A 16,282-nucleotide genomic window follows, 5' to 3' on the forward strand; every position below is an offset into this window, starting at 1 on the left:
AGATGAAGTTTGGTCACTGATTATACCATACACATTCATAGATCAAAGTATTGGTAGGATTAAATGTCACAATATCCATCCAACCCCCAACTTAATCCAATGTGAGAGAGCATTTCTAGTATGATTTCCTCATTCCTCTTCCAAGGTTCAGAGGAAATCCAAGTATAAGCAATTTCTCTTCCGAGACAATTACCCAATTGGATGAAGATCGAAAGCTCTCTAGTAAAATCAAGAGAAAAGAAAGAAGAAGAAGAATAAGAACTATAATTGATCCATTGAATCACAATAGAGCTCTCTAACCCAATGAAAAGAGTTAGTTGATCATTGCTCTACCAAAATAGAAAAGAAAGAAAGTGCAGAAAAGTAAAGATAAAGATTAAAACTAAAATTGAAACTTCAAAATTCATAAATGAAAAGTACAAAGAAAAGAAAAGGAAGGAAAAGTGTGTGAGGGGAGGGAGTCCGAAGACCCCTCTTCCATCCCCCATTCCTGAATGTCTTGAATGTAAAAACTAAGGCCTTTATATAGGCTCTCCTAAATTACAAAATGAAATGAAATTAAAAGCAAATTACAATTAAATGAAAATTTCTTTTCTAGATGCTTCTTGTGGCCTTGATTGGTTAACACTTGAGGGCTTGCTACCTTGAGGTTGGGTGGTCCTTGTAAGTGAATCAAGTTGAGGTCCAGGTATTAATGTCAGTGCTAACGTTAGCCACACTAACGCTACAAGTGTGGCGTTAGTGCTGAAGTTAGTGTGGATAACGTCACACTTGCTACCCAGTTGGTGTTTTTAGGGCTTAAAAGATGCCTCTGGTTTGTGCTCCAATTTCATGCCCACTATAGTGTATTCTATATCGTTGGAAAGTTCTGAATGTCAGCTTTCTAACACAACTAAAATCACCTCAATTGGACCTCTGTAAGTCAAGTTTATGCTCCTTTGAAGTGGACAAGGTCGCTGGCATAGTCGCTAGCGTTACTGGAAAAAGCAAGTCACAATAACGTTAGCGATCAAGGGCTTAATATTGCCAGGTTCTGGAGCTCGAACTTAATGTCCACCCCCATACTATTATATATTTTTGGAAAGCCCTGGATGTCTAATTTCCAACACTTTTGAAAGCGCATCATTTGGAGCTCTACAGCTCGAGTTACACTTCTTGGAAGGTGAAGAGGTCAGCTGGCCTTACTACAGGTTGATACCATGTTCATCTTTGCACTTTCGGGGCATATTTTCTCCCTCAAATTCAGTGTCCACCATGTAGTGCCATATATGCTTGGAAAGATCTGGAATCCTACTTTCCAATGCCATTGGAATGACCCCATTTGGAGCTTTGTGGCTCAAGTTATTTTTGTTTGAAGAAGGCATGGTCAGGCTGCCAGGTAAGACTTTTGCCAACGTTAATATCCACGTTAGTGTAACTAACGTGGCCATTAATGTGGGTCTTCCTTTGCTTCGCAAACGTTAGTGGCACTCACTTTTTTCACTAAAGTTGGCGCTTCCCTTTCTTTCCACGTTAGTTCCCACGTTAATGTAACTAACGTGGAAGCTAACGTGGGTTTTCTTTTGCTTCGCTAGCGTTATTGGCACTCATTTTGCCAATAACGCTGCTCCTTCTTCAAAGTTAATGCCATTAACTTTCTCACTAACGTTGGGGCTTCTCTTTTCTTCCACGTTAGTGCCCATGTTAGTGGAGCTAACGGGTTCGCTAACGTGGGTCTTCTTCCCCTTCGCTAACGTTAGTGGCGTTAACGTTCTCACTAACTTTCCAAGCTTTCCTTCCTTCCACTTTAATGGCCATGTTAGTGGCACTAACGTAGCCACTAACATGGCTCTTCTCTGCTTCTTGTTACCTGAAATCAATCAAACAAAGTACATCAAAGTCTTGCTCTTAATCATGAGATCATGCATCATCCATTTTATCATTCAATTCATGCATAATTCTCATGAAATCATTCAAAAATCACAATGTTTGCTTGAATCATGGTGTGAATGCATTTTCAACCAAATACTTTCTTATTTCCTAAGAAAATGCATGAAATCAACCTAAAGCATACAAAAAATGGCTAGTAAAACTAGCCATGATGCCCTGGCATCATAAATCTACTTCCTAAGTATCATGGGTTGCCGGGTCAAGACCCCATCCGACATTTGAAGGATTTTCAAGTTGCTTGTTCTATGGCTCGAAGGCATGGAGCCGATGAGGTGGCTATCATGGTTTTTGCCTTCCCTTTCTCTCTTGAAGCGCAAGCAAAAACATGGTTTTATTCGCTACCGAATGAGATTGTGACTAATTGGGATTTATTGAGAAGAGAGTTTCTTGATAAGTTCTTCCCACCGGAGAAGACCGACTACATCGGAAAAGAGATTTCGGGTATAATGTAAAGAGACCAAGAGAGTTTGTACGAGTATTGCTCTCGGTTCAAGAGGCTACTGGAGTCATGTCCACACCACGGAATGACCACTCACTTGCTCATTAGCTACTTTACCAGAGGTCTTTGTGCGGAATATAGAAGATTACTCACCGCTTCTAGTGGTAGTTCCCTTTCGAAAAACAAAATGGAGGGAGAAGCTTGGAATTTGATAAAGGATGTTGCTGAAGCTACACAACACACAAGGGTGATAAGTAATCCTCTCAAGGGTGTGGTAGAACCATCCCCTTCCGAATCAAGTCTAGCCAAAGCACTTGGGGATATGACCACCATCCTTACACAAATCCAAAAGGATCAAAAGGAATACTACTCCATCCAAGCCCCACCTCCGGTTGCTCAACTTGAAGGCCCTCCACACATTACACCGACCAATACCATCAAATTCAAGAGGAACATACTCTTGTGTTGGCCAATGTGAATTACAACAACCGTCCACCCTACCCTCCTCAAGGTCAAAATAATTACCATCAAGGTGGTAATCAACATCAAGGGTGGAGGGATAATGCACAAGGGAGCAATCAAAACCAAAGGTGGAACAACTCTCCTTCTCATCACAACAACAACCAATCTCCATCCCAACACTACCATAACAACACCAACTACGAAGCCAACCAAGGCCACTCCAACCAAAACCAAAACAACTACACCAAGTACCAAGCACCACACCATAGACAACAAAATCAAAACCAAACTCCTCCATCTTCTAACAATCAAGTTGATGAGCTTAGAGCCGCCATGGAGAAGCGAGATAAGAGCAACAAGGCTCAATTCAATGCCTTGGGCGCTCAATTGGCTAACCTCACCAACATGCTCTCAAAGATGACCATGCCCAACCAAGCACCAACTCCCAACAACACCACCAACCAACCCTCAAGTTCTTCTAACCTTCCATCCCAACCCCAACCAAATCCAAAGGGCGGTCTCAACGCCATCACTCTACGGTCGGGGACTACATTGGAGGAGATACCTCCAAGGGTCATGGGAGACGTTCATGAGGAAGAAGTGGTTGTTAAAGCTCCACATGAAGAAGAGGTAGTAGACAAAAGGCATGAGGAAGAAGGAGTACACCTTAAGGAACCCAAGAGGAAAGCTATACTGGATGAGTCCATTCCTATCCCATTTCCTTCCATGGTGAAGAAGGTAAAGAAAACACCAGAATTTGATTTGAACATGCTTCAAGTGTTCAAGAAGGTTGAGGTAACCATACCACTTCTTGACGCTATTCAACAAATTCCAAAGTATGCAAAATTTTTGAAAGACTTGTGTACACACAAAGATAGGATAGGAGAATTGGAGACACTATCCTTGGGTAGTTCAATTTCTTCCTTGATGGAACCTATTCCAAGGAAATGTGGTGACCCTAGACAGTGCTTAGTATCTTGTTGTATTGGTGGACACACTTTTCATGATTGTATGTGTGACTTGGAGCTTGTGTAAGCATCATGCCACTTTCTATCTATGTGCGGTTGAATTTAGCTCCATTAAAGAAGTCGGCGGCGAGGTTTGCCTTAGCCGATAAAAGTGTGAATACAGTGATGGGAATAGCGGAAGATGCGCTCGTGACAATTAAGGATTTGGTTTTTTCGGTTGACTTTTACATCCTTGAAATGCCTCCAGCAGAAAATAGAAGCTCATCCTCCGTTCTACTTGGTAGACCCTTCCTCAAAACCTCCAAATTCAAGTTAGATGCCTTCACCGGCATATATTCCTTTAGGGTTGGAGATAAGATTATCAAGTTCAATTTAGAGGAAGCCATGAAAGATCCTCCCGAAGAACATTCCGTGCTCCGATGTGATGTAATTGATGAAGTGGTAGCAGAAGTGCAAGAAGAAGACCATGACAAGTTGTGCTACCCCATTATTGAGGAAACGGATGACCAAGAGGATGAACATGAGGAAGTTGTCAAGAATGAGCCCCATGAGCTTGATGAAAAGTAACATCATCTTGAGACAAAAAGTGAACTGAAGCCCCTTCCGTCTCCTCTGAAGTATACTTTCTTAGAGGAAAACCAAGGGTTTCCGGTCATTATTGCTAGTGAGCTTTCAAGTGAAGAAGAGGAAAAGCTCCTAGATGTTCTAAGAAAGTACAAGAAGGCAATAGGATGGAGCCTAGCGGATATTGTGGGAATTGACCCCCGTAAGTGCATGCATAGGATATTTCTCCAAGATGGAGCTAGGCCGGTTAGGCAACCGCAAAGGAGGCTCAACCCAACCATCCTCGATGTAGTGAAGAAAGAGGTCACCAGATTACGAGATGCGGATATCATATACCCAATCTCCGACAGTGAGTGGGTAAGCCCGGTCCAGGTTGTCCCCAAGAAGTCGGGCATCACAACGTTCAAGAAGGACGACGGTGAAATGGTCACTAAAAGAGTACAAAATGCGTGGCGAGTATGTATTGACTACAGAAGATTGAACACTGCTACACGGAAGGACCATTACCCCTTACCCTTCATCGATCAGATGCTAGACCGCTTGGTAGGTAAATCTCACTACTGCTTTCTTGATGGATTTACTGGCTACTTCCAGATACATATTGCTCCTGAAGATCAGGAGAAGACCACGTTTACTTGTCCATTTGGCACCTTTGCCTGTAAAAGGATGCCATTTGGAATATGCAATGCACCTGCTACTTTTCAGCGGTGCATGACGAGTGTCTTCTCTGATCTAATGGAGAATTGTCTGGAAGTCTTCATGGATGACTTCAGCGTTTATGGTACTTCGTTTGATTGTTGTTTAGAGAGCTTGGCCAAGGTCTTAGCTAGATGTATTGACACTAACCTTGTCTTAAGTTTTGAAAAATGTCACTTTATGGTACGACAAGGTATAGTGTTAGGACATGTAGTATCTCATGAAGGCATTTCTGTAGACCCGGCCAAGGTCGGTGTTATCACCACTTTGCCTCACCCCTCATCCGTGAGGGAGGTCCGCTCGTTTTTGGGACATGCAGGATTCTATAGGCGCTTTATCAAGGACTTCAGCAAGATTGCTTTGCCATTGTCGCGCCTACTCCAAAAAGATGTGGATTTTGAGTTTGATAGTAAATGTGTAAAAGCTTTTGAAGAGCTAAGGAGAGTTCTTACCATGGCACCAATTGTGCGAGGCCCCAACTGGACATTGCCATTTGAGATAATGTGCGATGCGTCAAACCATGCTGTAGGTGCCGCGCTTGCACAGCACGATGGTAAACTCCCTTATGTCATTGCTTACTCTTCTAAGACACTAGATGCAGCACAATCCAACTATACCACTACTGAAAAAGAACTCCTAGCTATTGTTCATCAGTGTCAGAGGTCAGGAAACGCATCCCAAAGGGATGAAATGCCTCAGCAACCTATGTTGTTCTGTGTGATATTTGATGTATGGGGCATTGACTTTATGGGACCGTTTCCCAACTCTAGTGGGTATCTGTATATTTTGTTAGCAGTTGGCTACGTGTCAAAGTGGGTAGAGGCCATACCTACCCGCCTTGACGACGCCAATGCTGTTGTTTCTTTCATTAGGAATCATATTGTATGCCGTTATGGGTTGCCACGAGCAATCGTGAGCGACCAAGGATCCCACTTTTGTAACAGGAAGGTAGAAGCATTGCTCAAGCACTATGGAGTATCGGATAAGGTTGCTACTGCTTATCATCCACAAACAAATGGACAAGCAGAAGTGTCCAACCGGGAAATCAAGAGAATCTTGGAAAAAGTGGTCATTCCACAAAGAAAGGATTGGAGCCTCCAGTTAGGAGATGCACTATAGGCGTATAGAACGGCCTACAAGGAAAAGACTAAAGCATTCCATGACCATCATATCCGGAAGAAGGACTTTCAAAAAGGTGACGAGGTCCTCCTCTACAACTCAAGGCTCCAATTTATGCCTGGCAAGCTCTGATCTAGATGGAAAGGACCTTTCAAGGTGAAGGAGATAAAGCCCTACAGAGTGGTGGAATTGTTTGATCCCAAGAGTGAAGCAACTTTCAAATTGAATGGACATAGAGTGAAGAAGTATCATCGTTGCAAGCCCCCAAAAGAGCTAGAGGTATACCTATTGGAGGATTCACCAAAGAAAGAGGAAGCTTAAGAAAAGGACCGTCCAACTTAAGGACGTTAAAGAAAAGTGCTTGGTGGGAGGCACCCCACCATGGTAAGATCTTCCTTGTTTATACCATCTTGTTTGTATCCTTAATTTCTTGTGAATTTTATGATCTCTTGATGATTGATTGAGTGTATAGGAATGCTAGTTTTGTTGATCTTGTTGGATAGATAGGATGTTCATATAGATAGGATGTGGAAAAAGATAAAGAAAACAAAAAATTCTTTGAAAAAGGGTAACGACGCGCCAGCGCACAGTGTGCGCACGCATCGGTGGTGTGATTCTACCTCTTAGGCGAAATACCCGAGAGTCATGCCCACTTTGTGCCCAACTCGCGCCATGAACCCACGCGTTCGCGTACTTGCCGCTTGCGCACACCATTGCGATTTAACCATCGACGCGCAAGCGCACAGTGCGCGCACGCCGATGGCGATATCTGGACTCTCTGGTACAAAAACCAGAAAGTTGTGCCACAATTGGGCCAACCTTATTCCAAAACTGATGCGTCCGCGTGTTGTGCGCGTCCGCGCCAGTCGCGAAATCTCTCAAGCATGTGTCCGCGCAAGGTGTGCATTCGCGCCCCTGCCTCACTGATCCACTCTGGTACAAAAATCAGAGACTTGGGACAACTTTGTGCCACTTCTGTGCTAGAGGCACAACATCCCTCACGCGCGCGCGCCACTGACGCGCACGCGTCTTCTGTTAACAACTTTGCCGACGCGCCAGCGCACCTTGCGTGCGCGCGCCGGTTGCGCAAGTCAGTTTTATAACTTCGCGCCTTGCTTTCTTCCTCTTCTCAACCCTTTTCTTTCTTAGTTTCTTTTCCATCTTCCTCCTTCAATTCCCTCCTCTTCTTCTTCTCCCAAAAATCACCACCACTGTCTCTAGCCACTTCCAAGTGACAACCACCTTTTTCGGTGGCACTACACTTCTCCTATTTTCTTTCTCATCTTCACAAAAGAAGATTCAACCTTGTTCCTTCATACTTCTCAAGGTTCCACTTCCTCCATCTTCCATCTATTACTTTCTTTACCTTGTCTTTTCTTCTAGTAGATTATTCTTCTTGATTTACTTGCTTTCTCTTTTAGTGCATCATTATGCTATTTGCTTTTTGATAAATCTATTATTCTTCTTGATTTACTTGCTTCCATCTATTATTTTTCCTTTTTCTAGTTTTTCCATGGATTTTAAACTTGAACTTTGCATTGTTTTGATAAATCTTACTGTTGGTCTCTCATTAACTTTGTAAGTGAGTGATGTTTATGTGATGATTGATGTTTCATTTTGGGCTTCAAATTAGTTTAGTATCTCATAATTGCTCATTTCTTGATTATTGCACGCCAAGTGTTCGAGGAAATGCACATATACCATTTTGCTTCATTTTAGTTGTATACTTCTAAATTGGTGCTACCTCCTCATTCACTTGCCTTCTCTTAAATGCATTGAGTCCACTTTGCTTGCTTAAAGTTTATACTTGCCAATTAGAACATGACTTGTTCTTTATTATGGATGCTTGAGATTACTCTTCTCATGCCATTGCATGCTTTACTCCCTCTTGCATCCCATGCCAAGTGTTATGACCCTTGCTTTTACATTCACCATGGGCACTACAATTCACTTGCATGTTCTTGTCAAATTGATTCTTAGGTTTAATGTTTTCCTTCTTTCCCTTCCTTTTTAGGATGGCAACCAAGAAAGGCAAGGAGATAGCTTCGAGGAAACCGGCCGCAAAAAAGGCACCCTAAAGGTCAAACTCTAAGGCGCGCTCTTCATTAGGAGCCAAACCCCTATCTAAGAAAGGGAAGACACCCGCTCCTATTGATGAGAATGAAAAGGGCAAATCGGCGAAAGATTCTTCAAGGTTCCCCAACCGCTTCTGTGAACTTATGTTCCCCTCCATAGCTGTAAGGAACTATCATCCTGAGCATCTACTCGCTCCGCCGGACAAGGTTGCTCCTTATATTCTGCCCCGCATTGAATAGCGAGGATGGGAGTTTCTTTTGAGGAAACCAAGAGAAATCAACCTCTCTTGGGTGGAAGAATTCTACACTAACTACCATCTTCCCTCTCTTTAATCGGTATACGTGCGCCGGAAGCAAGTCTCAGTTACAGAAGATGCTATTCAGCAAGTGCTTAATGTCCTACCAGTGCCAAGTGACATGGATAGCTACCAAGAAGTCTTACGTCAGCGAGAGAAGTTTGGGTTCAATTGGGACTCGATCCTTCGAGTCATTGCTAAGCAAGAGACATTTTGGACCCAAGGTCGACTCTGGATGAGGCCTAAGTCCATTGATGCTCGTTCACTCACTGTAGAAGCAAGAGCTTGGGCCCAGATCCTATCTCACGGTGTGCTACCTAGCACCCACAAGTGGTCCTTCACGGCGGATCTCGCCTTGCTTGTTTGGTGTGTTCTCACGGAGAGGCCGATGAACATTCCGTTTCTTGTCAAGCAAGCGATGAGTCAAGTCCACGCCTGGGGTAATTTGCCATTTCCAGCATTGGTGTCTGACTTAGTTGCTGCTGCGGGTGTTCCTTGGGAAGCCAAGGACAAAACGATTATAGTTTCGGCTAAGGGCGATGTGGTCCCAAGCGGAAAATACCTACACCTCCCCATGAACAAACCGAGCCTCGACATAGCCCCACCACTTCTTTTTCCTTCCAGCTCATCATCACCACCACTGAGATCCACACATCAAAGGATAGAAGACCTTCATCGGAAGCTTGATAGACATGAGTGGCGTAACCACCGCCGATACACTTACATCAAGAAGCTTCTGGGTTATGTTACCCCTAGCATGGAGGAACCCGAAATATGCACATCCACCTCAAACCCAAGTGATGGGAGCTCTGATGAAAGGGATAGTGAAGGTTCCGGTCCCGACCATCCCTTGCACGTTGTTTGTAGCACGGAGGACCGTGCTAATTTCTAAAGTGTGGGGAGGTCGTTCGACCGATCTCCATGGGTAACGATCTCTTCCCTTCAATACCCATATATTTATCTTTTGCTTAGAAGATAGTAAGCATGTGTAGTTAGTTTTGCTTGTAAATACCCTTTTAATGATAGTTAATTTCTATAGAATTACTTGGTCAAAACAATAACTTCTTTTCCGAGAAAATGTGTTTTGGGGTACCTACCAAATGTTGAGATACCAAAATTCTAAAAATTTTTCAGTAAGCTTGCTTTAAGAATGTATTTTGGAACATAGTGATTGAGCTAAGAACACAAGCATAAAAGTTTTGAGTCTATTGCATGGTTACATCTTCTAACCATTATTTCCATTCTTGTGTGTATATCTCTCTCTCCATGATTGTGATCCTTGCTTTGTTTGATTCTATATGTCCATTGCTTTGTGTATGAATGTATTTACATGATTGAGGCCATCGTTGCAATAGTCACTTTTTCCAAATGGCCTTAACCCTCTTATCTACCATTGCTAACCAATTTTGAGCCCATGATAAACCCTTTTGTTCTTAAGGGAAAAACCATGAATGTCCCTAAGGGAAAAACCATGAATGTCCCTCTTATCTAGCACATCAACAACCCTAAGGGAAAAACCATGAATGTCCCTAAATTTGAATCCTTGATTAGCTTAGGTAAGTTAAGATGTGTATCATTCAAATAGGAGGGTATACTTGGGAAATTCGGGTAGATATATAGGTGTGTAATTGTAGTGTAATTAAAAAGTCTAGGATTTGGGAACATACTCATGTGTTGAATGATTAAACTGTATGCATTGAAACAATTGTACAAGGCCCCCAAGAAAAGGGGATAATAATAAAAAAAAGAAAAGAAAAAAGAAGAGAAAAATAATATATAATAATAAACAGCGAAGGGGACAAAGAAACCCCAAGATGTAGTAAAGAAGAAAACAATGTATATGGGTATGAATTGAAAAGAATGCATGAGTATGCAAAAAGAGTAAAACTCAAGAGTAGCTAGGTAATGTATCATAGTTGTATAGGTTGTTCTATATGTCTAGTGGATCCTAGGTTGATCAAGGACTCAAATTTTAAGCCCACTTGGCTATATACATCCTTACCTTCACCCTAGCCCCGTTATAACCCATGAATAAGACCTCATGATACTTGTAAGCATGCATTAAGTAATTGTTGATTGTTAGATGAAAGACAAATCTTGGAAAGCATGATTAGGAGAATATTGAGTGACGAACCCTATACACTTGAGCGAATAGAGCGGATACACTTCCGGTGAGGGTTCGATGCTCAATACTTGTTCCTAGCTTTCACAAGCGTTTGTTTAGCAAGTCATATGCACTCCTTTGTGGTGTTCAATTTGGTAGGATTCATGAATTACATACTGTTTTCACCCTATATGTCCACAGGTATTCTTGGAGGATAGATCTACTCTTGACCAAGTAGGTTGATGATTTTACATTAGTTGCATGCAGCCACTTAGGTAGTTAGCATTTCATAAACCCTTTCTCATCATGATCTTTGGTCTTTTTATTTTAAGCATGAGGACATGCTTGGTTTAAGTGTGGGGAGATTTGATAAACCCCAATTCTGTGGTTTATATTGTGTAAAATTTGGGGGGTTTTGTCAATATTTCTCACACTTATTCGCAAGAAATGCATGGTTTTGTGTTCACTTCCCAATATTGATCCACGATGGAAAACATGCTTATTTTGCCTTAAAATTGCCATATTTTAACCCTCTTCTATTGCCATTCGATACCGTGATGTATTTGTTGAGTAATTTCAGGAATTATAGGGTAGGAATGACCTAGAAGAGAAGAAGAAAGTGTTTCGAGAGTTACCTGAAACTGTAGGTCGATCTCGGATGAGATCTTCTATGCTGGTCAGAACCGATGTGTCCGGTTGATGAAGGGTGACCGGAGCTGGTGCGTCCGACTTGTTTGGACTTGAACATGCTGCTGATCCTCTGTCACCGAAGGGTGGGGGGTACCTGCAAGAGACTCTGATGCTTAAGTTGGCATGGGTATTAAATAGGTGTTGTATAGAATCAGAGTATGAGTTATACCTGGGTGTTCCAGTGTATATATAGTGGTTGTAGAGTGACCTTTCTAGATAAGATAAGTTAGTTATCTTATCTTATCTTTATCTTTGAGTTGAGGTCAGCTTATCTTCAAGGGAACCGCCCTTATCTCTATAGGCTTGGGCGGCCTGTGGATTTGGGTCGTGTTCCTCTATTTGGGCCCTTTATTGGGCTTTCCTGTCGATTTGGCCGACCTCTTTGAGAAGAGGTCGAATAGCCTGACCTGAAGAGGTCGGTCGCTTTGTCGCCAATCATCCCGGGTCGGGTAACTCGACCCAGGGTATGAACAGTGCCCCTGCTTGAGCTCGGTCTTTTTGTTGAGGTCGAGTCTTTGACTTCGGTCCTTCTCTGGCAAAGCCGAACTCAAGCATTTTGCCGATTTCTTCCTTTTGTAGAATCTTTTGAATGTAGAACATTTTTCTCTAAAAGCGCGCGCTTTGTATTAGCGCTTTGTCCTGGGGAACGTGCGAGGGTTTAATACCCTAATTAATTAGTATTAATTGCCCCGTTTTTCCTTTGGCTCTTTATTTTGATTTTTGAAACCTCAGAAACGGTTTCTCTTCTTTGCTCTTCCGTAACTTCTTCACCATTTTCCTCCGTTTTTCTCGTTCTCTGTTTTTCACCTACGTTTCTTCTTTTCCTGCGTTGCGGCGTCGCTTGGCGATTCTCGGGACAACTTTCATTTTTTCATCTCCTTCTTTCCTTTGAAGCTTTTCTCTTCTCCAGGTGAGTTCTATTCGTCCTTTCTTTCTCTTTCGCTACTTTGGCTTTTTGTGATTAAGTTGCGATTTTGCTTTGAGGGAAGTTTGGATCTTTCTGCTTTTACTGTGCCTGGTTACTGTCGTAATGCGTGCTCTGAAGTTTTTTCATCCTTTTGTATGAATCTTTTCGCCTTTCCTATTGCTTTAATGTGCTTAGGGCTTCTGCATGTTATTTCTCGTTTGTGCTTTTGATGATAATTTGTTTGATTCTGGAAAAAAGGCTGTGTCTTTGATGATTTCTGTTTGGTATGCTCGGTGTTGGTGCTTGTTCTTTGCTTGATGATTTTCTGCTTGATTTCGAAAAAGTTTGCGCCTTTCCGCTTGGCCATTTCTGATAAACTGCAGAAATAGTGCTTTCTTCTGATAAACTGTATGAGAGTGGACCTTTTGCATTTTCGCTTTCTTTTGTTTTCTTTATGGATTTTATTTTGATGAGTGCTGGGATGTAGGCCGTAGAAAAAACTTGAAAACCTTGCTTGTTTACTGCCTCCAAGGGATGCCCCAAGACCTTTGTCTTGAGTCTTGGGGTTTTCCCTTTTTGTTTATCTGCCTGTCGAGATGTTTTGCCCTCTGTCCGAGATGTTTTTGAGTAATCCATTCTTCTTTTCTTTTTGTAGGATTTAGTTGACCTCACGTCTTCCCGAAATAACGTTGTCGAAATGCCTTCCCAGGTTCCGCGGGTATGGCTGATTGGGTGGACTCCATGGTTCTTATGTGTGTCTCGCTGGTTGATTCTGAATTTTGTACTCAGCTTAGGCAGTTTCACAGTGTCTGTAGTAATTCTGGTGATGAGAAGAACTATGAACTTGTCCCTCCCTTTTCTGACAAGAGTGTCTGCTTTTCGACTCGAGTTGTTGATGGTCGCCCTTTCTTTTATGCTTATGATTTTTCTTTAGTCAGCTGGGTATCACCCTTCCTTTTACCAAATTCGAAACTGACCTGTTATGGTCTTGTAATGTTGCCCCTTCTCAACTTCACCCCAATTCCTGGGGTTTTATTAAAATTTTCCAATTGCTGTGCGATGGTTTTGGTATTCCTGCTTCCCAATCTATCTTTTTCTATCTGTTTGTCTTGACTAAGCCCGGTGTGGTAAAAAAGAAGTCGGCCTGGGTCTCCTTTCGTTCTACCCAGGGGAAGAAGGTTTTTTCCATGTTTGACGAGTCGTTCCGTGACTTTAAAAACTACTTTTTCAAGGTCCGAGCTGTTAAAGGAGCTCGGCCCTTTTTTCTAGATGAGAATGACGAACCTGCTTTTCCCTTGGAATGGCAAAAAGATGTGAGGGTCTCCAGGTATTCGTGGGAGATGTTGGATGAGGCTGAGCGAGCCTTTGTGACTATCTTGGAGGAACACTGGGGTCAACCTTCCCATCTTGACACAGAGAAATTTCTAACCAATCCTACTCTTCTTCAAACTGAACTGGGTATCTTGTGTTTCTTTTATGATTTTGTTTATGTTGCTTGTAGCTGTTCTTTCCGACTTATCCGACTTGTAGCTGAGTTTTCTGTTTTATTTGCAGAGGCAATGAAGAATAATGAATCCATGAAAGCTTATAAGAGGGTGATAAACCACTATTTTATAGTTTATATTGTGTTTAATTGTGTGGTTTTGTCATGATCCTTACCCACTTATTCATCAATTTAGCATGAATTTAGATTTCCTTCCTAAATTCAGTACATGTTTGAAAATTGCCTCCTAGAGACTTTAATTATTTATTTTTAATTCTCCTTTATTCCATTCGATGCTGTGATCTGTGTGTCAAGTGTTTCAGGCTTTATAGGGCATGAATGAGATGGAGATTGGAGAGGAAGCTAGCAAAAATGGAAGGAACACAAGAATTTGAGGAGATAACCAGCGACAAGTGACGCGGTGGCATGGCTCACGCGACCGCACGAAGGAGCACAAATCGCAGTGACGCGGCTGCATGGTCTGCGCGGCCGTGCGGATTGGAAAGCGCAAGCGACGCGGTAGCGTGGACGACGCGAACGCGTGGAGAGGAAAAAGCGCAAGTGACGCGTCCGCATAGACGACGCGATCGCGTGACATGTGCGATCTGCATAATCTGCAGAATCCGCTGGGGGCGATTTTGGACCTTAATTCGGCCCAGTTTTTGGCCCGGAACAACAGACTAGAGTCAGGGAATATGCAGAAACAAAGGGGAGACACTCATTCAGTAGTTAGAGATCTAGTTTTTCACTCTCTTAGGTTTTTATCTCTAGTTTTTAGGATTTTAATTTTCAATTGGTCTTAGCATTGGAACATTGAGAAGAGTTATTTCCGCATCAAGACTTCATCATTCTAGTTTGTTCTCTTAACTTGGTTTTAATCTTCCATGTTCTTTGTTATGTTCAATTTTGTCATTCAGATACTTTTATGATTAATTAATGCAAGGATTATTTCTTTTTAATTCAATTTCTTTTCCAATAATCATGTCTTCTTTTAATTCCCTTTCATATGCTATGGATTCTTTATTTACAATGCGTGAGTAGTTTCCTTACTTGATGGGGAGTTGATTAAAAGGAACTCTTGAGTTGGAAGGATTGAAAGAAAATTTGTAATTGGGTTAAATGTTGGATTGCTATCCTATCACCGACGCCAATCCCTTTGAACTAAGTGGGTTGCAACTTGTGAACAGATCTGGCATTCCCATTTGTTTGACTTTCCCTTACCTAGTAAGGGATAACCAAACAGAACAACCATTAATTATAAATTAATCTTACAATCACACCATCAATGATAGAGATTCTAACCAATCGATTCCCAGTCAGGGCTCTTATTTATATTATTTAAAATTCCTCAATTTAATTTCCAATTTACCTAGCTCAACTTCTTGGAACATCTGATTAATAAAACAGCACACTTTTCTGCAACTCGTTGGGAGACGACCTGGGACTTAAAACTCCCAGTAATTTTAATTTAAACTTTCTGTGACACATTTCTAAATTGATAGGCAGATTTTTGGTGAGTTAAGAACTATACTTGCAACGCAACCATTTTAATAAATTTTTAATTCACCAGCTTCTGCTTCCCATCAATTTTTGGCGCCGTTGCCGGGGAGTTGCAATAGAGTGCTAATTTTATTAATTAGAATTTATTTATTTGCATCTTATTTAATTTTGCTACTATGAGCTGCATGTTTCTTCCGTCAAATGACACGTTCACTTCCTGATACGCGCTTGCTAATATTCGATCCTGAAATTGAAAGAACAATTTCATGAATAAGGCGAGAACAACGTAGGTTAGCCCGCTCTGAGGGCGGATCTGAAAGTGAATTTGAGGAAGAAACCAGCCCCCGTTCTACTGATTTGGTTGTTCTACGTGCAGAAAATATGGCAGCTAGAAGAGTTACCATTCAGGAGGAAGGAGCTCCTGATTTTACAATGCAACCGTTTCAAGCGCATCATCTAGCGGTAGCTACAGATTTTGAAATAAACACCGCACTGCTAAATTTGATGCCCAAGTTTCATGGCCTACCTGCTCAAGAGCCTATCAAGCACTTAAGAGATTTCCAGGCAGCCTGTTCTACTGTCAGGCGTGATGGCACTGATGAAACTTCAATTCTGCTGAAAGCTTTTCCGTTCTCTCTTGAGGGGAAAGTGAGAGAGTGGTACTACACTCAACCTATAGCAAATGTATCCAACTGGGATACACTCAGAAAGGAATTTCTGGAGAAATTCTTTCCACCTGAAATTACTGATAAACTGAGGAAAGATATCTCTACAATTGATCAGGATGACAATGAGACTCTCTTTGAATACTGGGAGCTCTTCAATAATCTTCTGGAAGCATGACCCCACCACATTATCGACAAGATCGTGCTACTCAGCTATGTCACACAAGGAATGAGGCCCCAAGATAAGACCACATTGGGAAGTGCCAGCAATGGGTCTATGAAGAAGTAGAAGACTACTGATGAAGCTTGGCAATTGATCAGTGATTTAGCTAAATCTACTCGGAACCACAGACAAAAGCAAGGCCATTCAAGGGCCGTTGCAGAA

Source organism: Arachis ipaensis, chromosome B06 (assembly GCF_000816755.2).
Source record: "Arachis ipaensis cultivar K30076 chromosome B06, Araip1.1, whole genome shotgun sequence".
Lineage (NCBI taxonomy): Eukaryota > Viridiplantae > Streptophyta > Magnoliopsida > Fabales > Fabaceae > Arachis > Arachis ipaensis.